This window comes from Nannospalax galili, unplaced genomic scaffold (assembly GCF_000622305.1).
Source record: "Nannospalax galili isolate Female #2095 unplaced genomic scaffold, S.galili_v1.0 scaffold830, whole genome shotgun sequence".
NCBI lineage: Eukaryota > Metazoa > Chordata > Mammalia > Rodentia > Spalacidae > Nannospalax > Nannospalax galili.
This window is the reverse complement of record NW_008328342.1, coordinates 97,922-122,812: the sequence shown is the minus strand read 5'-3', so window position 1 is coordinate 122,812 and position 24,891 is coordinate 97,922. Positions and strand designations below refer to the sequence as shown.

General features: G+C 47.8%; 1 long non-coding RNA gene across 1 annotated transcript in view; it reads right to left on the bottom strand.

Annotated features, from left to right (window-relative positions):
- The window catches only part of LOC115068795, a 30,545-nt gene that overhangs the window by 4,735 nt on the left and 919 nt on the right, over nt 1-24,891 (bottom strand). The window contains exons 2-3 of the long non-coding RNA XR_003848151.1: nt 10,019-10,145; nt 580-666 (exon numbers count right to left, since the gene is read on the bottom strand). This is a non-coding gene — a long non-coding RNA (uncharacterized LOC115068795). The remainder of the gene's footprint in view (nt 1-579; nt 667-10,018; nt 10,146-24,891) is intronic.

Here is a 24,891-nt window from a genome sequence, read left to right as displayed (position 1 = left end):
TATGTATTATGTATTTGAGTGCATCTATGTATTATGTATGTGTGAGTGCATGTATGTATTATGTATTTGTGAGTGCATGTATGTATTATGTGTGTGAGTGCATGTATGTATTATGTATTTGTGAGTGCATACATGTATGTGTGTATGTGCAGGTGTCCAAGGTCATATTCCTGTATGCACTTATATACATCTTGCTGGTTCTATCTCTCTGGAGAACTCCACCCTGGGTACCATCTATACGCATTTCAGGACTAGACAAGTGTCCCTCCCTTCAGAAGCAGCCCCTCATACCCAACCCCAGCTCCCAGGCAGTCCCAAGCTTCCCTCGGTTGTCCTGTGCTGTCCTCAGCTAGGGATGAGAAGCCTTGGACTGAGCTGCCTGAAGCCCTGGGCATTGCCCAGCATCCCTGCCCTGCCCTGCCCTGCCCTGCCCTGACTGCCACCTGCAAGCCTCTGGGCCTGGACCCCGGGTAGAAACAAAGACTCTGGTTGGTCAGACATCTGCTGTTGGCAAATCCAAATCATCTAGCAATTTTCCCTCCTCAACAAGGAAGTTTCCCTTCAGGATGAAATTCTTACCTTCAAATTCACAGTGAAAGCACCTTCATTATCAGGCTGAATGAGGGGCTGCTTGGAGAGCTGATGGTCTCTTCCCCAGGGATCTCCCTTTAAGCAAATCAATAAATCACTTCTGAGGACTTTAGCATAGATTAACCAACTAAGTAAATCAAGCTGGGGTTTATTTAGCTTCCTGGGAGGTTAAGTAACAAAGTTCTGCTCATCAGTGGCCCAGGGTCTTCACAAACACTACAACACTACAGGAAATCCAGGGGGTGGACACAGCTGTGGACACTGAGGGCTCCCTCCCCCAACCCACGCAAAGCCACACAGAGCTCACACAGAGCTCACGAACAAGCCATTCTCGAAGAGGCTGGTGTTAGAGCTCTGTGCATCATCTGGTGCCTGAGGGTGTGGCAGGAGGGCAGGGGCTGGAGACAGAAGCATCAGGATCAACAGGAGAGGAGCCAGTAGGCAGAGACCTTGGAAGCCCTTCCCCACCTGGGCTACAAGCAACAAACAGCGCTCATATGAGGAAAGCCGGTAGACTTCAAGCATGGCGGAGGCCAGTGCTTTGTAGAAAACCTGTAAAGAGCTCTTGGCCCAGTGCTTCTGAGCCCGTGCTTCCCCAACCCACTGGCCCACTCCCATTCTCAAGAAACTGTCTATAGCTATTCCAACCATGTTTCCCCGGCACAAGTCTTTGTCCTGGGACACAAGGCCCTGGAAACATCAGTGGGTGCCCTGGGAATCAGATCTGCCTATAACAGGGCAAGGAGGAATAACAGGAAGGCGGGAAGGAGAGAGGGAGGACCGAGCTGCAGGAAGCCAGGATCCCAGCTACAGGAGGGTGTGAGGCAGAACCAGCACTGGTGTGGTGGCCAGTTGTGGTGGCCGAAGGGCACACAGGCAAGGGACAGCTGCTGTCTCCTTGTTGCTCATTTGCTTTGGTTTTTCTTTGGTTTGTTTAGTTTTGCTTGAGACAGGATCAAACTCACTTTGTAGCCAAAAATGGCCTAGAACTAATCTTGCTGCCTCCACCTCCTAGGTGGTGGGATTACAGGCTGTCACTGCCAGGTTTATGCCCGCTGGGGACTCAACCCAGGCCTTCTGGCATGCAAGGCAAGCACTAGACCAACAGAGCTCCAGCCCCACCCTGCAGTTTCTGTTCTCAGAGCTCCAGTCTGATTCCTTCTTATCAAAAGCATCTAACACATACACACACATGCATGCACGCACACACGCATGTCATGTGCAAACATACACACACACCTGAGGACTCCCAGCAGCCTCAGCTCAACCTCTAGCCATAAGAACTGGCCTTCCCACTGCTCCAGGGCCAGGCTCCCCTCCACTGCCTTCTCCCATAACCTCTTCCTGTGCACAGACCTCTTGTGAATGCCTGAGCGTGCCTGGCTCAGTCTCCTGGGTGAGCTGCCTAAATCATGCCATGCCCATCTGCAGCCCCCTCCCACTGCTCCAGGGCTTAGCTTCCCTGCTGACTAGTAGGGACTAGCATGTCTATTTCCCATCTCCTTTCCTTGGACATTGGCACTATCCATCTGAGTCAACTGGAGTGCTCCTACATAGCCTGGGCCACTTCATCCTCCTGGAGAGCTCCTGAGTAGCCTGACTGAAGCCATCTTGACCCTCCAATATAGAATCAAAAGGGAGAGCCTGAAGCCTAGACTAACCAATTTTTCATACCCAATCAGAAAACAACCAAGGTACATCAATAACAGAATCAAACTCCAACTCAACAAAGGAAGGTTTGAGTTTCATATCAGAATCACAAGCAACTAAAGAAATCCATATGCCAAAGTCACAATGAAAAAAATAATAGTGTGAAAAAACAAAATAATACGACCCCACAAATCACCACCAATCCTACTGAAGAGTTCTACAAGGAGAACCCCCTAGAGCTAACCCAAGAAACAGAATTTAAAAGAATGATCATAAACATAATCAGATAATTCAATGAATTTAAAGAATGCACAAACAACTCAAAGAACTCAAAGAGCATAGGGATAAACTTCTGACCGACTTCACAGAAGAGAGAGAAACTCTGAAGAAAACTCAGGCTGAAACGAAGAAGGAAGTGAAACACTCATTAAGTCAATTTGAAATGACAGGAGAAAGCCTCACCAGTAGGATGAACAAAATGGAAAGCAGAGTACCAAGACTGTATGATAAGGTTGACGAACTGGAGCATTCAAACAAAGAATATGAATTATTTTAAAAAATCAGGAACAGAATATGCAGGAAATGTTTGACAGCATGAAAAGTCCAGATTTCATATGCATAGAGGAAGGAGATGAAGCCCAGATAAATGTTATTGACCAGCTCTGCAACAGGATTATAGAAGGAATTTTCCACAAATTAAGGTAAGACATCCCTATAGAAATAAAGAAGAACATAGAACAGCAAATAGGACAAGAAAAGAAACTCCTCACACATACGATAGTAAACACACTAAACGTACAGAACAGAGAGCGAACACTGAAAGCTGCAAAAGGAAACAAGTCACATATAAAGGAAAACCCATCAGGATTACAGCTGACTTTTCAATGCAAACTATGAAAGAAGAGCTTGGACCAAAGTATTCCCAGTTCTAAACGACCATAGATGCCAACCCAGAATCCTTTACCCAGAAAAACTGTCTATTATAGTTAAGAGGAAAGAAAAATCTTCCACGACACAAATAGGCTGAAATAATCAATGTTCGCCAAACCAGCCCTTCAGAGAATGCTCCGTGCAATACACGGAATGGAGAAAGGAACATCTACACCCAAGAGGCAGAGAAAGAACCTAAATGAAGGTGGAATTGTGGAGATATAAAATTAGACCAAGAATGTAAACAGAAATCAAAATGATGGTAACTAATACACATCTTTCGATAATAACTAAATATCAAGGGTCTTAACTTCCCAGTCAAAAGACACAGGCTAGTTGAATGAATTAAGAAACAAAATCCATCTTTTTGTCGTCCGCAAGAAACTCGTCTCACATTCAAGGACAGGCACTACTTTAGGGTGAAAGGATGGAAAAAATATTCTAAGCAAATGACACTAAGAAACAAGCATGGATTGCAATTCTAATATCTGATAAAATAGACTTCAAGCTAAAACTAATCAAAAGAGATAAAGAGGGTCACTTCATTCTGATCAAAGGAACAGTTAACCAAGAAGATATTACAATCATGAACATATATGCACCAAACTCTAGTGCACACAATTTCACAAAAATAATACTACAGGACTTTAAGACACAGATTAACCCCAAATAGGTAATAGCAGGGGACTTCAACACCCCACTGTCTCCAATAGACAGGTCAACTGGAAAAAGAAACAGAGAGACATCTGAATCAAATGATACCACACATCAAATGGACCTAATGGACATCTACCAAATATTCCACCCAAACACCAAAGAATACACTTTCTATCAGCAGTCCATGGAAGCTTCTCTAAAACTGACCATATACTGGGGCACAAAACAAACCTCAACAAACACAAAAAAGAATGAAATAATTCCATGCCTTCTATCAGCCCACAATGCAAAAAAAGCTTAAAATCAACACCAAAAGAAACTCTAGTAACTACACAGGTGCACGGAGATTAACAAACACACTCCTGAATGATAATGTCTGTTGCTGCTCTTTTCACAATAGCTAAGAAATGGAAACAACCTACGTGTCCCTCAACTGACAAGTTGATGATGAAACTATGACAGATTTATACCATAGAGTTCTACTCAGCATTAAAGAAAGACAAAAATCATGAAATCTGTAGCTAAATGGATGGAACTAGAAACTGTTGTACTGAATGAAGTTACACAGACTCAGAAAAACAAGTTACATATGTTCTCCCTCTTTGTGACTCTTAGCACCAAGGCCTTATATGTGAGTATGTATCCTGATGTAACTGCAGGAGCCAGGAAAATGGAAAGGAACCAGGCAGGTAAAGGGAAAGAAGGAGCCTGAGAGAGAAGAACAGTAGGAGACAGGTGTCACCAAGGGGGAAATGGGTAAAATAGGGGTATCTAACTGGGAGGGGAAGAGGGAGGGTTATCCAAGGAACCATGGGGGCAAAGGGGGATAAGGAGCTCAGGAGAGATGTGGGGGGTGAGGGGATCATAGGAGTCAGGCATTATCAAGGGTGAGATGGGAAAAATGGGGGTACTTTAACTGGGGAAGGAGGAGAGAAGGTTAGACAGAGAGGGGGGAGAGAGATAAATAATACTTAGCTGGTGTGAAAAACCAGAGGGAAATGTATTCGTTCAAAAGCTTCTTAAAAAATACACATACGATATCTGTACATGAGTGCATGTGTATAGCGTGTATATAACTGTATATCAAGAAACACAGTGCCAGACAGGAGAAATCTCCCTTCAAGTTGTTGGTTAGAGTAGTACAAGAGACTCCCAAATTACACAGGCAATTGCCACAGCCCGTGATTGCCTCCCAGAACATGAAGGTAAGACCCTATTGCCAAAGACAGGACATACTTCAGACACAGGACTTGGAGCAGTGGAGCTGGAACTGACCTGGAAGCCTCCCCCTGAAGGCTAGCTCTCATAGCTTTGGAGGACATTATACAAACTGCTAAGGGAGAACACTGATCGATGGTTCAACCCCAGCTATAAAGCCTAATAACCACAATGACTGGAACAAAAAACTATATTGGTACAGTGGTGGCACTTTTATCTTGGGGTTAATCAACAGCCACCTAATTGGAATTAAAGCCCACTCAATGGGAAGAAACTCAGGTGTGGTACTGTAAACATAACCAAATACACATTGCTGAAGAGGTCATAGATTGTAGAGAAATTCCTAAGGCTGTCACATCCCTAGACAAATGAATACCAGTCACCACTCATCAAAGAATCTTCTTTTGCAACAGAGTCTAGTATCGAGTTCCACAACTGGTCACACACAGAGAATAAGTGTCTGTGAGATGCCCAGCCCTAAGTGTCACATCAACAATGGAACCTCTGCACCTAAGGCTCATGGAACACAGTGGAACAAGGGGTAGAGAGAACACTAATGCATCTCTCAACTCTCATCAGCAAAGCTCCCTTATGCAACAGAGGGTCGTGATCACAAAAGGCCACAAATGGCCAAAGCGTAGAGAATAAAAGTCTGCAGAGTGTGGGTCCTTGGACAGGATCCTATATCAAACTTCACCCACCCAAGGCTCTAGGACCATTGTGGAAGAGGGGGCAGAACGATTGTAAAAGCCAGGGGAGGAGGTGCAGGACCATATGGAAACAGAATCTTACAGGCTCCTGGGACCCTGCTCATATGAACGTACAGCAATGGTGTCAGCATACACAAGACCCATGCAAACTCAAGCAGACAAAACCCAGCATAGAACTGGGAAATGGGCAGCAGGCCCCAACCTTACTGAAGAACCATTGGTAGCTGATTACTGCCAGGCGAGGAAGAGTTGATCTTCTGTAAGAGAGAGTCTCTAGATAGGCTAACTAGACCTCATTGGATGAACTTGCACTGAGAGATGCTGGGCACACTAACTTGACTGTATAGGCCTTAATATATATGACAGAATACATGAAATCCAGTGGGGGGGGTTATGATGGCGTACAGATGGGGGAGGGGGTATAAAGATGATTAAGATGTTTTGTATGAGATGCATAAAAAATGAAAAATATACATTAAAAAAAATGCAACTTATCTCTAAACCATCACGACAAACTACTACAATCAGCTAAATAGCGCAGATATTTTCCCATTAGGTTGGTAGAGTGTTTATTTGAGATTGTTTGAAATCTCATTTTCCTATTGTAATTTCTATAAGACAGAGGTGACATTCTGGTAAAAAGACTCTAACTCTTTTGAAAGAAAAAAAGAACTGGCGTCTGTGCAGGTTGGTTTTTACCAACTTGACACACCTAGAGACGACCAAGAAGAGGGACCCTCAACTCAAGAGTTCCCTAAGACGGCCTGTGGGCACGTCTGTGAGGCATTTGTTGCAGCGTGGGTGGCGCCATCCCTGGGCAGGTGGCCTGGGCTGTATGAGAAAGGTAGCTGAGCAGCCAGGGGAGCGAGCCAGTGAGCAGTGTCCCCCCACCCCGACCTCCACAGTACAGCACATAAGATGTTCTGTATGTAACCTAAGATGTAGCTGTGTTCTTTCTCTCTCTCTCTCATTCCTTAACAGCTCTGTTACAAGGTAAGTAAATCTTCATTCCCTTCTCAACACTCTGGAGGCCAAGTTTGGGGTCGGGGGTGTGGGCGGGTCTGCCTGTGTTTGGGAGGGAAAGCTGGATATTTTATGTTCTCTATACTTTCCTGAAGCTGAAGGTTGAGGTGGGGGCACTCCTGGCCAAGACATTATCTAAATGCCCCCACCAGGGTGCCCTTCAAGAAGGTGGTCTTACTCAGGAGGAAGGGGATACCAAGGCTCTGCACTGTCCTAACTCAGTGTTTCCCTGGAGACGGCGTCCATCAAAAGGAAGGGAAAGAAGAGCAGGGAGGGAAGGAGGAGGAAGGGGTAAAAGGACAGAGGACGGAAGGGGAGGAAACGGAAGCACATCAGTTGCTGGGGTGGGATCCCCAAAGCGCTGGAGAAACACAGAGCTCAGCACCACACCATGGGTGTTGGGGAGACACTTGGGAATCTCGGCCCCATGGCCTCTCCTGCTCCAGAGCCTCCCATGCCTTCGCCGAGTTTCCGGCTGGGCTGCAGAATAGGCCCCTTTTGCTGTCTCTGTGTTACTGTAGTGGAATTGTGCAGGACGGTAGAAAGCTGGGCTTCCCAGCAGCTCTCAGCGGAGCCCTGGTCAGCTTCCAGAAAGAGGGGCTGAGGTCTTTGTTTTCAGTAATGTCTCTACAAACCAGTTCTTACTCTGAGCCAGGAGTCATGCTAAGAGCTCTCAGTTCAGTCTTCATGGGCACCTGAGATACACATGGTCCCCAGTTGGGCAGCACGGAGATAGAGTGACATCCAAGGCTCTATAGCCTTTCTACAGAATCTACTCAGTTCTGACATCACAAATGGTCACGAATATCTATTTCTTTGATTAATGGAGTTTAATAAGAAGGCACAGAAGCTCAAAAAAGTCAAGTTGGAAGCTGGGTGTGGCGGCACTCGCCTGTAGTCCAATCTAAGGAAGTGGAGGCAGGGGGATCAGAAGTTCAAGGCCAGCCTTGACTACATAGAGAGTTTGAGTTCATCATGTGAGGTCCTAGTCTGAAAAAGGAAGTCAAAACTGCTCTGCCCTATTCAGACCCTAGGTCCTCAAGTAGAGTGCTGCCTGTGTGGGTGGTCCCTCACCATGTGGATTCTTGCTGTCTGCTAGAACCTGTAAAAGTGGACAGTTATTTGGTCATTGGGATTGCTTTTGGGATGCGCTTCCCAGTCATAAATCAGCAGTGACTCACCAAGCACAGGGCAGGTTTCAACACCTCAACTCCAAAGCCCTGGAATTCTGACCTGACCCTCTGCATCTTCAAGCATCTGGCCCACCCCACAGTAGTTCCATGCCCACAAAGCTGGTCCTCCATTGAGCTTCCATCCTTGCCTGTTTCCTCCTGGGCTTCAGCAAAAGGGCCCTGCCTGACCTGGTCCCTCATTCTGACCTGTCTCCTGGTTCCTTGCCTATAAGTCATTTCTAGAACTTTTCTCTTCCTCTTGTCCAGACTTCTTTGGATCCCAAATCTTACCTTTCCTCATTCAATAAGTATCCGTGGGACCCTGGTACAGGCACGCTCTGCTCTGTGAGCTGCGCCAACATGAAGACAAAAGACCCAATGGTCTTGGAATTTAGACATCAGAGCTGGGAGGCATGAGACCTCTGGAAACGGAGGGTGCAAGAGCAGGAAAGAGCCCTCACAGCACTGGGATCCCCAAAGGAAGGACAAACCCAGGTGTGATGGGCATTACAGGTGTGTCTCCTAACTGCTGAGCTACTTCTCCAGCCTGGAATTCATTCACCTTCTTACCTTAAACTAAAAAACTATTTATAATAAAAATTGAAAACTGGGCCCAGCCTGGTGGTGCACACCTTTAATCCCAGCACTTGGGAGGCAGAGGCAGGCAGATCTTTGTGAGTCTGAGGTCAGATGGTCTATAAAGTGAGTTCTGGAACAGCTGGGGCTACAGGGAGACCCTGTCTCAAAAAACCCAAAAGAAAAAAAACTGAAAACTGCTCACGCTCACAATACCTAAAATAGCCTCTTCATACATAGGGTGCTGCATAGGACCTTGGGATCAGGGGCACACCTGACATCACACCTTTCACCAGGAAGCCTCAAAGTAAAGGGAGGCAGGGAGGTGGTGTTTACGCAGTATACCCATCCTTCCACTAAGAGCTGCCCAAAGAGGTCCTGGAGCAAGTTCCAATAGATACTCACTGAAAAAAAGACTCAATGTTCCCCAAAGAAAAAGGGAAGGTGGATTACTTCCCAAGTCACCATGGAAGACTAGCCAGGGCTCTGATAGCAAACCTCACAAGGATAGAGAAAAAAACCAGAAAACCCTACAAAATGCACATTAAATAGGGGCTGTCTCAGATACACGAAATCCGAGAGACTTTGCTGCCCTGGCAATGCACGTTAAAACATCATAAAACACTCTTCAGGCTAAGTAAAAACATCAGATAAAGACATGGATCCACACTGAGACATGTAGAGCAGTGGAAATTGACATAAAGACCTTTTAGTCTAATCTGTTAGATTTATTTTTAAAGTTGATCGTTTAAAGGAAAGCACAGATTTGGAAATGTATAATATAGGTATGTGTTAGCCATTTTTCTGCTACTGTGATAAAACACCATGACCAAGGCAAATTATAGAAGGAAAAGCTTGTTTGAGCTTACGGTGCCAAGGCTAAAAGTCCACAGTGGCGGGGGAGGATGGCAGCAGAGGTGGCCAGAGCAGAAAGCCAAACGGTCACATCTTCAAACAGGCACAGGAAGCAGAGAGACTGGGAATCCTGCAAGGATTAAGCACTCTCAAAGCCCACCCCAGTGATGGGCTTCCTCCAGCATGACCACACATCCTAAAGGCTCCTTGACCATTCTCAAACATCACTACAAACTGGGGATCAAGTGTCCAAATACTTGGAGCCTATGGGGGACACTAATTCAAACCACCACAATAATACAGGTAGAAGTAATATGTGTGGATCAACCATCCGTCGCACAGACCATGGAGAAGCAGTGGAGTACACTGTCATAAGGATCTGTGTGACAAATAAAATGGGTGATCCTACATGAAGGTAAAGATTGGTCCATCAAAACCTGTCCTGTAAAACCTGTGCACTCAAAATGCCCATATGCAGTGAACACAGAATCACAAAACAATCACTCGTAAATAAAGCATGAAAAAAAAAACAATAAAAACAGGAGTAAAAACATAGCTGTTTTAGAATTTTCTGTTACTGTGATAAAACACCGTGACCAGGGGAATTTATAGGAAGAAGAGCTTATCTGAGCTTACAGTTCCAGGTTCCAGAGGGATTAGAGTCCGTCATTGCCGGGAGGCGTGGTGAGGTGGCCAGAGCAGGAGCAGAAGCTAAGCCTTCACATCTTCAAGCAGGTACAGGAAGCAGAGAGCAACTGGAAATCTGTTAAGATTTAAAAACTCTCAAAACCCACCCCAGTGACACACTTCCTCCAGCAAGTCCATACCTCCTAAAACCTCCCAAAACAGTGCCACCAACTGGGGACAAAATGTCCAAATACATGGACTCTATGGGGGATATTCTCATTCAAACCATCACAGTAGTGCTTAACCAACCATTAGCGAATGTAGTAAATGTAACTGTCATTCAGGATACCTCCTGGCTCCAGTACTCTTTTATAAAGACACACTTATAAAAGAGTAAAATTAAAAAGATGGGAAATACATGGTTTGTCAAACTCTAACCTAAGAACCCTGACAACTATCAGAGACACAAGGAGACCAATCATAATCAGAATTGCACAGTCCATTAAGACATCACAGGAGTGTTCAGTGGGACATACCCAGCAAGAGAACTTCAAGATGTAAGAAGCAAAACCTGACAGCACAGAAGCAAAAAAGAACCACAGCTGTAAGTAGGATTCCAAGACTTCTCAGAGTTATCAATAGAATAGTAAAAGAGGTCTCAACAAGCAGACTCACCTGACACTTAACACCTTCCACCTGGGGCTAGAGAGATGATGGCTCAGCAGTTAGCAGCACTGGGTGTTCTTGCAGGAGACCAGGGTTCAAATCCAGAGAGAGAGTCCATAATGGCAGGGAGGCACGGCAACAGTCAACCCAAACAGGAAGCTGAGAGATCACATCTCAACCTCAACATTTGCCCAGGAAGCAGAGATAGTGAACTGGAAGCAGGGTTAGGCTATACTCTGAGAGCCCACCCCCATGATGTGTTTCCTCCAGCAAGGCTACATCTACTTAAAGTCCCATAACCTCTCCAAACACAGCCACCAACCACCATCAACCAAGAACCAAGTGTTCAAATACACAAGCCTATAGGGGACAGTTCTCCGTTAAACCATCACATCCCACAAATGTACACAACATCAATATTCATAATAACCAATACAGAGGATCTTTCAAGTGACCATCAGTGGGTGAATGGGTGAACAAAGCTCAGCATATGTTCCAGTTTGTTCTCCATTGCTGTAACAAAACACTCTGACCACTACCAGCTTGGGGAGGAAAGGGTTTATTCGTCTTACATCTCCCAGGTCACAGTTCATCAGGGAGCCTGAGGTAGGAACTCAGAGCAGGAACCTGGAGGCAGGAGCTGGAGCACAGGCCATGGAGGAACACTGCTTACTGGCTTGCTCCCCTGGCCCCTGCTCAGCCTGCTTTCTTATACAACACAGGCCCACCTGCCCAGGGGTGGCACCACCCACAGTGGGCTGGGCCCTCCCACATCACTCATCAAGAAGATGCCCCTCAGACACGGCCACAGGCCAGTCCTATGGAGGCAATTCCCCACTTGAGGCTCCTTCCACCTAAGGTGTGTCAAGTTGACACTAAAGCATCCAGCACAGCATATGAACCATCCTTGGCATTGGAAACTTCCTCACTACAAGATCAAATAAACACACAACAGCACAGTGGAACCTATCGTCATCACATCAAACAAAGGAGTTCAGACACATGAGGACACTGACTGTACCATTTCATTGATGAACAATTCTAGAACAAGCAAAGTTCTCTAGAGACAAAGAGCTTGGGGCTGGAGGTGAGGTAGTGGCAAGTTGGAGTACAGGGAATGTTCTAGTTGTGACTGTGGTGCTGGTCACTATGTTCACCATCAAAAGTCACCAAATGGGACACAACATGACTGTGTTATTGTAGGCACAACAAGCCTTAATAAAGTAGCTTTCAGCATGGACGAAAGACTTGACCAGACCCATCACAAAAGAAAACAGCAGACTGTCTGCTAGTGGACAGTATGCGTATGAGAGGAGGCTGAGCGTCATTAAAGACCAGAAGAGTCCACATGAGCAGCAGTACCACTGTACCCACACTGGAGCCAAGATTCCACACCACACATCACCCCTGATGTGAGCGTGTCGGGGGGCTTCCAAGGAGTGCTCCCCACTTTCAAAACTCTTTTACATTTCCTTATAAAGCTGAGCCAAACTCCATCCTATGAGCCAGAAATTCCATTTCCAGATATTTACCCAAGGAAATGAAGGCGGGCCAGCCACATGAAGCCTTTTCCCGAGATGTTTATAGCAGTGTTGTTCATGATCGCTAAAAGCTAAAAGCCACCCAAACAACCAGCAACAGGTGAATTAAAAAGCAAATTACAGTATGTTCATATGATGCAATGCCTTTCGTTCTGCAATAAAAAGGAATGACTTCAGATACAGGAAACAGCAGATATGAGGTTCAGGAAGCAACCAGACAGCAAAGGGCAGGCGGTGTGCCGGTCTGCGTGTGCAGAGCTCTAGGGCAGCAGGTCTCATCTACAGTGACATGAAACCCACGGAGCAGTTGCCTCAGCAAGAGGGACAGGACAATTGCCTAGAAACAGCACTGGGGAAATGTCTTGATTGAGACTTTTATTACTTGAGTGTATGCGGATGCCAAATCTCATTAATCTGGAGTTTACACTCTGTGTAATTTACTGTATGCAAATTCTGCCTCAATGAGTAAAGCCAAAGGAATAAAATTTTACAACACCGTCTGAAAAGAAGAAGGAATTAATCTAACCAAACACAAAAGGTCTTTCTTCAGGAAACTATAAAGCACTCTAGAGAATGTCAAAAAAGCTTTAGAAATAGAGATGGCACATTTGCATTGATTGGAGGCCCCATTTTACACAGATGTCCGTGTTCCCACAACTGTGGACCCCACGGAAGAGACTGTGATCAAAGTCCCCAGAAAACCTCTGTGGAGCTTGGCAGGCTAGTTCTAAGGTTTGGTGTGTGTGTGTGTGTGTGTGTGTGTGTGTGTGTGTGTGTTCGTTCATGTGTGTACATGTATGCAAATGCACATGTATGATGGGAGGTCAGTGGTCAACCTCGGGAGCTATCCACCCTGTTTTCTGAGATGGTTTCTCATGGCCTAGAACTCATCAATTCCTCTAGGCTTGGTGGCCAGAGGGACCCGGTGCCCACCTGTCTTCACCTCCCCATACCAGGATTACGATTGTATACTACCACAGCCAGCGGTTTTTTGGTTTTCGTGGGGATTTTTTCTTTTTGTATGATTTCTGTGACTTGAACTCCACTCCTTGTGCCTGCACAGTAAGAACTTTACCATCTGAAGTATCTCCCCAGACTCTAGTTCCTGATGGCGATACGAACAGCAAGAAAACACAAGACGCTATTGCTAGGTAATAGAAACAGGAGAAAGCTTGTTCGACCAGAGGTAAGGTGCACCATGACCCCCTGTAACAAAGACAAGATGGGTTTTGATGCAATTAAAGAGAAGAATGGGCAGAAAAAGCACAGTGGGTAGGGGACACTTGATTTAGAAGTGTCTGGTCTATGGAATTACAGGAAGGATAACGGCCCCGGGGCCAGCAGCTATCTACAAGGAGGGGAATGAAACCCCAATTCAACTTATACACAAAAAACTTCTGGACAGACGATGCAAGTGGGAATGTCACACACTCAATATAAAAGATGATGTGTGGGAACGTCTTCACGACCTTTGGGTGAAAAAATATTTTTGAACAAGATTCGAAACCTAATAACCTTAAAGGAAAAGTTGTATACATTTGGCCACACAAAAGTTGACTTTCAAAGCCGGGCATGGTGGCGCACGCCTTTAATCCCAGTACTGGGGGTGGGGGGGGCAGAGGCAGGCGGATCTCTGTGAGTTCAAGGCCAGCCTGGTCTACATAGTGAGTGAGTTTCAGGCCAGCTGGGGCTACAGGGAGACCCTGTCTGAGAAAGACCAAAAAAAAAAAAAAAGTTGTCTTTCTGTCTGTTCAAAAATACCAGAAAAACGTCAAAAGGGGAAAACAAGCAGTAGCAGGAAATATTTGCAGCACGTGTAACTCACGAAGGTCGGCTCTAAAGTAAACAAAGACCTGCACTTTCAGGAGAAGGCAGGTCATGCACTTGAGCAAACACATCACACTCATGGTTCTGGGACCAGTCAGAAAATGCATAAAGTGATACCCGTTAGTTGTCAAGGAAACACAAATTTGAACCTCAATGAGAAATCACCAACCTGCCGATGAGCCAAAATCACGGAGACAGAGACAGTTCAGAATAACAAAACACCCATGAGCCAAAATCACGGAGACAGAGACAGTTCAGAATAACAAAACACCCATGCCCAGGAGGAGTTCAGACTGTAGAGGACACTTAGAGATGCATGTACTCAGAGTGAGGAGACAGCAGAGTCAGTCACATACTTCCTGTGCAAGAATGAGGACCTGAGTTGAGCCCTAGAACCCACATTGTCATTGTGGAAGGCTCAGTCCCGAATGGGACATCATCTCATAGCCCTTACCCCCAAGGCTTACGGAACAGTGAGGAAGGAGGGGCAGAAAGACTGTCAGAGTCAGAAGTCAGGAATGGCTGCAGAGAACAGTGTCTTCTGCAGGGCACAATGAGGCTGTTCGCTCTCGAGCTTGCCCACACAAGATCAAGTCAGTCAATAGTCCAGCACGGACCGGGGAGGGGCTCGTGAGGCCCCACCTCCAGCTGAAGTATTTACTGGCAGTTGATGGCTTCTGGGTCTTCATTGATGTGGCCCCTGGTAGGCTGCCCATACTCCAGTGGATGGGCCAACGCCCGTGTGTATTTGGGAACCATTAATATGCATTAATAAAAAGATAACCTAAAGTCAAGATGAGGACATGCAGGGGGTTGTGGAGGCTAGAGTTGGAGAGGGGAAGCAAGGTGTGTAAATGATCAGAATACATTGCATACATGTATAAAGTTTCATAATAATAATAATAATAATAATAAGCCAGGCATGGCTGTGTGTTCTTGTAATGCCAGCACCGGAGAGGTAGGGACAAGAGGAGTCTGGGGGTCATGTGGCCGGCCAGCCTAGCCTGCCTGACGAGATCCAAGCCAGTGAGAGACCCTGTCTCAAAAAGCAGGTGGACATGACCTGAAGTTGTCTTCTGGTCTCCACATGCATATGAATGCACACATACACACACTCACACACACACACACACACACACACACACGCACACTTGGAGGTGGGGGGGGCTCGACAACCAACAATTTTACTCCCAGACTTCCACTCAGCAGAAAAGTCTGCACTAGTCCATCAGAGACCGAAAGTTCCTCAACAACAGAGTGGATAAATAAACGTGAGGGTGCTGCGGAGAAAACCAATACCCACAGCTGCACACAGAATGGATTCATCTTTAAAACATTATCTTGAGTCAAAGAAACCACAGACAGATACACATGCTGTTCCGTCTCCCTGACATAAATATTTAGGACACACAAAACTGAGCTGAAATAGTTAAGGGAACCTTCCTAGCGGCAAAGCTAGGCTATTTTATACCATAAGATGAGATGGGCAAGGGAGGGAGCCGTTAATAAAGGTCAGGGCGGCGCCCTCGGCCTCGCCTTGGCCTCCTGTATCACAGGTTCTGTGGCCACAGACTTAAGCATGTGTGGACAAGCTTCCTTTCCCATCATCCTCTGAACCATGTAACAGCTGCTCACACTGTGTGTTGCATTAGCTATTGAGTTAGTAGAGGTTGCTTGACACACGGGAGACAGGCTGGGGTGGTAGTACCCACCCATTGTTCTCGTTTGCTTTTCCATTGCTGTGATTAAAAACACTGACCAAAACCAACTTGGAGGGGAAAGGGTTAACACCATGTTACATCACCCAGGTCACAGTTCATCACTGAGGCAGGAACTTGGGGCAGGAGCCTGGAGCACAGACCATGGAGGAACGCTGCTTACCAGCTTGCTCAGCCCGTGCTCGGCCTGCTTTCTTATGTGACACAGGCCCACCTGCCCAGGGACGACATGACCCACAGCGGGCTGGGCCCTCCCACATCACTCAACAACCAAGATGTCCTACAGACGTGGCCACAGCCCAGTCCAATGGAGGAAATTCCTCAGCTGAGTTTCCCTCTACCCAGGTGTGTCAAGGTGACAGCTAAAGCATCCAGCACACCTGTGATCCCAGCGTTTGGGAGGCTGGGGCAGGAGAACCACAAACTTGAGATCAGCCTGGGCTACACAGAAAGTTCCAGTCCAGCCTGGGCAACAAAAAGAGACTAAAATAAAACAAAGAATACAGGATGGAATGTGTAGCTTTGTGTGAAAATCCCGAGTCGTTGTACAGAAGGGAATTGAGTGGTTGTGGATGTTGATGTTTATGAGGGTCCTGGTGGGGGATGCTGGGAAGGAGAAGTGTCATGTGGGTGGGACTGGCAGATGACTGGACCTGGAAGGCAGTGCTGGCTGGAGCCCCTGTAGGGTCTGTGGAGGCTTTCATTCTTCTTCAGCTGAGAGTCAGCGTGGTCCATCAGTGGCTGATCATCATGGTCTAGTGGGAGATACCACCTCAGGGAGCTAAGGGGAGATGGGAGAGATGGTCCAGCTGGGTATAGGGACCTCAGATGAGCTCTGATGGATATAGATGAACCTCAGGTAAGTGAGTTCGGGTGAATTAGGTGGTCCTCAGGCTCCCAGAAAGCTCATCCAACAAAATACGGGTCGAGAGCAGAAGCCGATAGACACGAGGGCTCAGGGGCTCTTCCTGGCCCTTCTCCTTTCTTCGAGGAAGAAGTAGAAAGTTCTTTCCATCCTGCCACGATTTCTGGAAGAACTGAGGTTTCTCCCTACTTTTGGCAGACCCACCCCAGCCGCCCCAGCCACCCTGCCAGCCAAGAGGGACATCCATGGAGTTTCCTAGGCCAGGGACCTGTTGGGTTCACACAGAAAAGCCCAGGGAGATGAAGAAATTGACGGGTTCTGGGGACTGTTACTTGAGCCCCTAGAGATGCATACAGACATGGTCACTGACAGGGAGCGCATAAAAGAGCAAAACCTATCCAGACAAATGTCAGCAGGTCAAGTTCCTCCAGTGACGCAAAGGCATACCCAGCGCTCGGGCTGAAATGTGCAGATGGTGTGGCCCAGGGACGAGAAGAGGAGATCCTCCCGAAAACTGCAAGTTCAAGGTCTCGGATGCAAGGTGAGCCTGAATGGAAGCATGGTGGACGTAAGGCGACAGCCTCTGCTGGGAGCCCTGCAGTCCTCTGCTGGCCACAGAGAATAGGGTCTGCACCTCAGTGGGGGGGCCATGTGGCTCCTGAGCTTGGTGCTAGGGTGGAAGGATTTGGGCTGTGCCTGGACACTGAGGCCTGGGCCCTGTCTTCCCAGAAGCCTACAGCACAGATTTCTTAAAACCAACACAAATTTAGTTGAATATGGAAAGAACCATATGAAATTACAGAGGCGTTTCATGATGAAATTTGTGGATTCAAAGCGAAAGTTTCTTCTTTAGAGAAATGCAATCTGAAACAGCTCATCAATGGTGTTTAGTGGAGATTATGATGTGAATCCTGAAAAAGAATTATTAAAGTTCCGGGAGCAACATCTGTGGATGCTGAGGGAAGTGTCACCATTATTTTGAAATATTCGATATAAAATTTCAATTAGATTCAAAACCCATTTGCATGATCACAAAAAAACCTAACATTATATTTGTCAATGAAAGAAAAGAATCGCTTGTTAGATCAGGATAGTGGGGGCAGCCTGGGCACTCAGTGGAGAGAAACTAGATCACCCGGATTTGGGTCAATGGTAAGAAGATTTTGCCAGCAGGAGAAATGGTAGCAATCGGTACTTGGTCACTTGTGCCCAGCACCTCACCGAGCTTCCCCTCTGCTCTCAGAGATCAACCCAAAAGCAACATCAGGCATCGCAAACACAAGGTCACCTGTCAAGTGCGTTATTTGGCTTCAATTTATTTTTTATGACATTCTATTTACGTATGGGGGTGCACATACCATGGCATATGTGTGGTCAAGAGACAACTTGCAGGGATCGGTTCTCTCCTTCCACCATGTGGATCCCTGGGATTGAGCTCAGATACAGGCTTGGCGGAAAGTGCCTTTACCCGCTGGGCCAAGGGTTTCATTTTGGAGCTGTAATCCAACAGTGTCTGTACCGCTTAGCATTTTTTTTCTTGCCGTTGCATAATGTAAACCTGTGGACATTTCCACCAAGTGGTGTGTTTACGACCCCAAGGCCCTGCACTGAATATGGTTCAGGATGACAGTCATATGGAGATGCTTTCAAGTGACAGGCCTAGGGATGAGGCAGCTGGACTGCAGACAGAATACTAGATGCCAACCTCCCCTCACCTGCTGGTGGTCAGAAAGCAACTAGGCCTTTCTGAGCCTCAGTTTCCTCATCTGTAGAATGGGACACACAGCCTAGGACAGTTTTATCAGCATCCAATGGGGAAACTCTTTAAGTAGGTGCAAAATGACCACAGCTGGGGAGACTGAGGCAGCAACTCTGATCTCCTCACAGGTGAAACCACCACGCATCCAAGCACATTGTATGGTGGGGCTGGGCTCTCATGTGTGCTCCCAGGTCAGCCCTCTGCACGTGTCTGGGTCCTGATCTCTTCCTGTAAGTACATCAGTGGTGTTTGGCAGGAGTCCACATGTCTCACCTTATTATATGGATTCATGTAGCTGAGTCACCTCTATAAAGTCCCTATCTCCTGACACAGCCACATCATCAATCTCAGGGGTTAGTAATTCAACAGGGAGATTTTAGAGGGATGCACTCAGTCCACAGGAATCAGAACCTCGGTACTTAGCATGTCTCGAGACCCTCACCTCTCTTGTCTGTCATATGGGGTGCGAGCCTGTCTGCACCAGACACAGCCAGGGTCTGAACAAGATTCTCTTTGAACTCACATTCCCAGCAGTGCCTCCAGGGCAAAGCAGGGTGTGGAAGGAGTTTGTGGATGGACTGTCAGTTTTTTGTGTCTCTCTAGCCCAGAGTCTGTATGGAGCATGCCCTGGGCTCTCTGCCACACTTCGGATTCTTTGCCCCACTTCCTCCCTTCAAAACGGCTCTGCTTGCTCTCACAGGGGCCCAGGTATGGCATGTGGCCCCAATGGGATCTGGGTCCTCCAGACCTCTTGAGCCTCTCCTGTCTTGGGTGGGCTTTATTTATTTATTTTGCCTTTGCTACTTGGAATGTTCTGCTGGAACCATGAGTTCGAAGAGGGGCCTCCCAGCGGGGCAGGGTCATGTAGTAATATTGCTAAAGACGCAAGAAGCCAGCACAGATCCCGTTTCCCTCCTCAGATGTCAGCCACAGACTGGCAGTTATGAAATCTGCACCACACTCACGTCCCCACAGCATCTCCCCATCGGATCCCTGGCCCTTCCCCATCCACGCTTAAGACGCCTCTCACACACCCATCATAGTCGGGTGCACACTGGTAATTAACTCCTCAAACCCCCGGTGAAAACCAGTCTTCTTTGATTCTTGTCAAATCCCTTTAATTATGAGCTTGCAATTGGCCTGCTCACAAACTCACCTGGGAGCAAGCAGCCTGCCTTCCACTATGCCAGGTTAGAAAAAAAGTTTAACGAGCCTCGGATTTCAGAGAAGTGGATTTTGTAAAACACAACTGTGCTCAGAGACTGGTGAGGGCCCAGGAGCCCCCTGGGTTAGGTTAGGGTTAGCCCTGTGTGCTCCCTTCTTCCAGATGTTGGAAAGCTGCCCCAGACCAGCTGCAGAGAGCACCAAAAGTTGCCAAGGGTGCTGGGCAGGAGCAGCTCTCATGCACCTAGTCACACACATGCACACACACATACCATATTCTCACACACACAGTCACACACACCCTCATGTACACACTCATACATGCACATACACATACACGCATGCACACTTACACAGTCACACACATGCACACACGTCACACACACCTCACAGTTACATATGCACACACACTCACACAAACATACTCAAACACACACATACATGTGCACGCCCACACACATCCACAGACATGCACTCATATACATGGACTCTCATGCACACACCCTCATGCACACATGCACACACCCTCACACACACACACACACATACGTACTCACACGTACATGTGTGCACACACATGAACACATGCATTCTCCCTGTCTCTCTCTTTTTGGTAGCTTGCCACCTCCTCTCATGAGATAGCAGCTCCTCCCCTTAAGTGGACATAGCCCATGACTTGCTTTGGCCCAAGGAATCCAGCAAAACCATTTTCACATGTTCTGGGTCTGGCTTCAAAGGGCCTTGGTAACTCCCGTCCCAGCAGGCCCTGCTCAGTGCTGTGCCCAAATCGGCTGCCTGGGACCAGAGGGAGCACAAGCAAGCTAGTCCCGTCCATGAGGCCTGCTGAGCCTGGGCAAGGTCAGCCACCCTGGCCCTGTTCTAACATTCTTTCTGTTGCTGTGATAATCTGACCAAAAGCAGCTTGCAGAAGAAGTGTCTAGTGTCACAGCTCCAGGTCACAGCTCATCATTGAGGGAAGTCAAGGCAGGAAATGGACCGCAGGCCCGACTGCTAGTCCACACAGCACTACCTCTGATGGAGAAACCCACTTCACAGCCTCTTTAGAGAAGTGCAGCAGGAGCCAAGGAGGAGGCTCTGGCTTGCTGGCTTGCAGACCAGCGCATGCTCAGCTAGCTTTCTTATACAGCCCAGGACCATCTGCCTAGAGATTGCACTACCCACAGTGGGCTGGGCCCTCCTGCATCTGTCAACAATCAAGGCAATCCCCCACAGGCCAGTCTGATGGAGAAAATTCCCCAGTTGAGGCTCTCCTCTCAGACAACTCCAGGCTGTGTCAACTTGACAGTTAAAGCCAACCGGGACAGGCCCAGACCTCCCAGGGCAGGTTGATGGCGGTTATTGCAAGGTACTAAACCTGGGTGGCTGGTTACACACCAACAGCTGACTGAATCAGACTGTCCAATTCAGCCCTCTCCTCCCACAGGCTATCACCACAGGTATCCCCACCCAGCTTGCTCACACCTCAGCTCTGAGGGGCACAGAGAAAAGCCCACAGTGACCAGGACCCCCAATACACCACAGGTGACCCCAGGGCACGTAAGGCCCAGGGTGAGGTCCTGCCTTTCAGTGGTACCAGGGGGCTTTCTGATCTGGCCCCTGCCCTTTATTTGAGGCCACACGTCCCATGCTACCCTGCTATTCGACCCTGAATCTACCCAGATTGACCATCACTTTTCTCTCTCTGCCGCACATGGTCCATTCCCTCTGCTGAGAGCTGTTCCTCCCACCCTGCAGCACACACTGCCCTGCAAGCAGCCAGCCCCAAGAACCCCGCTGTCTTTCTCTGATGACTAACGAACCTGGTCAACTGTCCCGCTGTGTTCCCAGCAGTAAGCATGCTGCCCAGGGGCTAGGAGGACGGGCTGGATCCTTGCCTCTACCAAAGACCAGCCGCTGACCCAGCCTGTTAGCCTCAGTGTCCCCACTTGTGGCCTGGAGATGGATTTAAGATCTTCACAGCACAATGACAGGCCTGAGGTCCTTGTGTGAAGGACAGTGCTGATATGGGGTAGGTTCAGGACTACATACACCAGGACTAACGCAGGTCAGACACACCTTCCCAGAGTCCCGCCACCCACTCATGTCTGAAGGTCAGCTCCCACAGGAACCTGCCCTTTTCTAAATTGGAGTCCCAAAAGGCAGAGTGTCAGATGCTAGGCTTGTAGCCACAAGACTGGGTGCAGGAGGTCGGGACCAAGGCAGTCATACACTCCGCTAAACCAGTGTCCCCAGCGGGCTGCCTCTTCCACTTCCCGCAAGGACGGACGGTTGGAGCGGTGCAGACACGGCCTCCTCCCAGTCCCATCCCTGGGAGATAATTAGTCCATGCCTGCAATCTCTGCGTTTTGAAATTCATCCTGAACCCTCATAACCCACTGGGCTTCATTTCAAATACCCGTGCACTTTCATCTTCCCAGCCTTCATTAATTCTCACACCCGCGCCCGGGCACAGCGCGCCCGCCTCTCCTCGCAGGGCCGGCTGCAGTCTCAGCCCTGCAAATTGATCGGCGCTTCCTCCTCCCTGGCATTTGCACAACGGGAGATGGTCTATGTGTCTGCGACCAGCCAATGTCTCCTTACCCTTCAATTTGCAGACAGCTCGGCTCCCAGCATAGGAAGGTAAGGCGAGATTAGTTGGCAAAGCGGAATGAGGACCATTCCACCCCCAAAGGTGGCACAAAGCCAAGGACAAGTCCTGTTTAATTGGTTACATGTAACCCTGTCCTCTTTTTTCTGTTTTAAACTTAATTCTAACTTTTAACATTTGAAGCTGCCTTTCTCTGGGTCACCCCTCACCTGGGAAATGGCACATACATCTCTCAAGGACGAAGAGACACCCAAGCGTGCCCTTGGCATTTCTGACCATTGGCAAGTGAAGGCCTGGCTCCTCATGATGAGGAAACTGAGGCACACGAGGGGCCGTGTGGATAAAGCCCAGGGCCTGGAGCAGCTGGTCTGTCTCTCCTATCCTCCACTATCTTTCTTGCTTGGAGTCTTTCTTGCATTTCAAAGGGAAGAAGACAAAGCGCAAGTCCAGTGCTCAGGGACAAAGCAATGCAGGCCTGGGCTCTTCAGGGGGTTGGAAGGGTCCTTTCTTGACATTTCGAAAGGATGTGTTCTCAGCCACCGTGGGAGTGGTCCATCATGTGTCACACTGCTCTCCAAGGAGGCTCAGAGGAAATTCCCCGTGAAGCCATGCGCATGTGGCCAGGCAAAGTCTCTGCTCTCTATCTGGAGCAGGTATCAAAGGCCGCATTGCACTCTCAGGACCAAGCGGGACTGTGTGCTTGAGCAGGATGGATGTCCCTTCCAGACACTGTCTACAGGGATAGTGCTGCCCCGCAGCAGGGTGTCCTCAGGGGTCACTGACCCTCTGAGCAAACTTCTCAGAGCACATTAGATACAATGGACCCTGAAGTGACCAAAATGCAAGCACGTAGCCTCAGAGCATGTCCTGGAGTCCATCCAAGGCAGTTAAGCACACAGGGCATGGCCTTCAAGGATGTGGGTATCGGAGTTTCACTGCAGAGGTGCTGGCAGCCTGTTGTGATTCCAACAGAGAAGAGTCCTCCTGAAGGGTATGAGAGGTGCCTGGTAGAAACAGAGCTAGAGAGGAGGGCTTGGGGGCAAGGAGGCTCCCAGGAAGGGGTCTCCAGCAGCAAAATTTAGCACCTCCCCTGGCCCATCAAGGAAATGTGTCGTGAGTTCACTAAGCACATACATACACTGTGTCCCTGTCCTGGACCAAGAACTTCAACACACACAGACATACATACACAGAGAGAGACACATAATTTTAAATAAATATATTTAAAAAGAAGGGTTGATTCTGGCTTATGGTTCCAGGGATACAGTTCGTCACAGTGGAGAAGGCACACCAGCTGGAGTGAAGCAGCTGGTCACATCCCACCCACAGTCAGGAAGCAGAGGCGTGAAGGTTGAATCTCAGCTCATTTTCCCCTTTTTATTGAGTCTGGGAGTCCAGCTCATGGGCTATCAGCCCCAATAGTTAGGGTGAGTCTCCCCACTTCAACCTAATCTAGAAAATCCTTCACTGACTTGCCCAGAGGTTTGTCCTAGGAGATTCTAGGATCCCATCAAGTTGACTGTCAACCATTACTGGGAGATTGGATTATGGGTCTACATACCAAAGACATGAAGACCTACCTGCAGCTCCGGAAAGCTCAGCAAAAGGCTTAAGTCAGACCCTCCGAGAGTTCATAGGCAGCACAGCCTGACAGTACTGTGACTTCTTATGCTGGGCTCCAGAGATGGCGGGTGACAAAGTTCCACTCTGGTGCAGTGTTTACTATGCCAAATTACAGTTATGTCTTAACCAAAAATAGACTCTTAGCATCCATTTTAAGACCAAGACAGACCCAAACTGCTGAGAACCTGCTCCTTCAGATTCCTCAGAGCTGTGCTGCTCTTTGTTTTATTGTAAAAGAATCTCCAGCATGAGATGGGAAAGCCAAGGTCCAACCCTTTTCAGAGAATTCTGTTCTTTCTGACCCCTAGACCCAGACTGAGACCAGCACACATGCAATTACAAACAGTACCAGTTTTTCTAATTTGCAATAGATAAGCACTGTTTGCAGTGTTTGACACGTAAACAGACACACATACACTCATACATGATTTTAAGTTGAGGGCAGGGAAGGGTCATGAGGGAAGAAACCCACATGACCAGGTTACAAGTCACTACCACACGGTGGGAGCTGCAGTGTTTGGGGGCTGACACCAGCCTTGAGAAATTAATAGTCCACTATGTAAATTCTGCCGGCAGGGGGGAGCTATGGCTCAGCAGTTGAGAGCACTGGGGAGGACCCAGGTTCAGCTCTCAGCACCCACCTGGTTGGTGGCTAACAGCCATCCATAACTCCAGTTCCAGATCTGACACCCTCTTCTGGCCTCTGTGGGCATTGCATGACATGACTTATATATATGCAGGCAAAGCATTCATACACATAAAATTAAAATAAGTAAATTTTAAATGAACTAACATAAAGGGAGGGTCTAGAGAGATGGCTCAGTGATTAAGAGCACTGGCTGCTCTTGCAGAGGACCTGGGTTCAGTTCCCAGCACCCACATGTTGGCTAACAACCGTCTGTAACTCCAGTTCCAGGGGATCCAACACCCTCTTCTGAACGCCATAGGCATTGCATGACACAGATGCACTTATATACATGCAGGCAATACAATCATAAAATAAAAATAATAAAAAATGTTTTGAAAAGAAATTCTGCCAGGTTTAGGGTATGACTCGGTGGAGCACCAGTGTAGCATGAACTGAGGTTCTACTTTCCATCCCCAGCAGATG